We start from the raw sequence: 1,324 nt of genomic DNA, 5'->3' as shown, positions 1-1,324 counted from the left end.
ACACACACACACACACACACACACACACACACACACCGGCTTTGCTTTCTGGTAGTGTCTTGGAAGGGCTCTTCTTTAGGGCCTGGTCCCGAGGCCAGGGGAAGGAGATGAGCAGGCCCTAATTTTCCTCTTGGACTGTCAGAGGTCTGCCATGTGCTTGAGCCTTGGAGATCTGTCCTTCCCTTTGTGAACTTCTCATTTTGCCTGAAACCCAAACTAGGTGACACTAACAAGAAGTATTGGGTTAGTCTGGTGGAGATCTAGGTGTCAGTCCCAGCCGGGCCACCTACATTCCACGTGACATGGTCAGATTGCTGGCCTTACTGCTCCTGTGTTTGCCTGTGGGTGGTTGGGTGGTAGAGTCTGGGTCTCTGCCAGGCAGGCTTCCCTACAGGTTCCTTCCTTTAGCCTTCTGGCCTTGATGGTTTTTCCACTTCCTCACCTTTCTTTAGAGTCTTTCATCTCCCCTCAGCCATCACCTCCTCCAGGAGATCTTCCCCTGGTTTCTTCCCTTGCATCTTCTGTATCTCTTGACATACTCACTCTGGGCTGTGATTATCTGTACATGGTCACTGGATGTGCGTGGGTCAAGCATGTGGGCTGAGACTGGCTTAGTGCCTGGCTCAGAAAAGGCCCCCAGGAAAGAGGTACTGAATGAATCTTACTACAAAAACTAGCCATCTGAGGAAAGAAGAGTAAATGGAGAAGTCAGAAAGGTCAGGCAGGAGCAAGGTGGACGCTCCTGGCAGTCACATGAGGGTCCTTGATGAGCCAAGAGTTCATGTGGGTGGCCTGGGGCTATCCTGATCCCCACTCAACAGCTTTGTGATCTTGAGCCCATCATTGAATCCATCCATGATTCTTATTACCCCCCCCATCTGTGAGTGGAGGGGGATGACTACAGTATCTTGGGGCGAGCCCAGAGCATGGGACCTAGCCCTGCCTGAGTAACAGAAGAAAAATAAGAGCTAGGAACCAGGGCTCACCCCTCCAATTCTAGCTATTCAGGAGGCTGACATCTGAGGATCATGGCTAGAAGCCAGTTGGGGCAGGAAAATCCATGAGACTCTTATGTCCAAGAAACTACCAAAAAAATCAAAAAGTGGAAGTGGAGATGTGACTCAAGTGGTAGAGCGCTAGCCTTGAGCTGAAGAGGTGAGGGGCCCAGAGTTCAGGCCCCACAACCGACAAAATAAAAAGTGTCCATGGAAGGCTGCTTCTGGCAGCAGAGACCCTTTAGGCCAGGCTTTAGTGAGGTGGTGGCTGAGTGCCTAGCAAGGTGGGCCACTGTCCCTGAGTCCCAGACCTTCTCTTCCTCAGCCCC

Source organism: Dipodomys ordii, unplaced genomic scaffold, assembly GCF_000151885.1.
Source record: "Dipodomys ordii isolate 6190 unplaced genomic scaffold, Dord_2.0 Scaffold7, whole genome shotgun sequence".
Taxonomy (NCBI): Eukaryota; Metazoa; Chordata; class Mammalia; order Rodentia; family Heteromyidae; genus Dipodomys; species Dipodomys ordii.
This window is presented reverse-complemented; position numbering follows the sequence as displayed.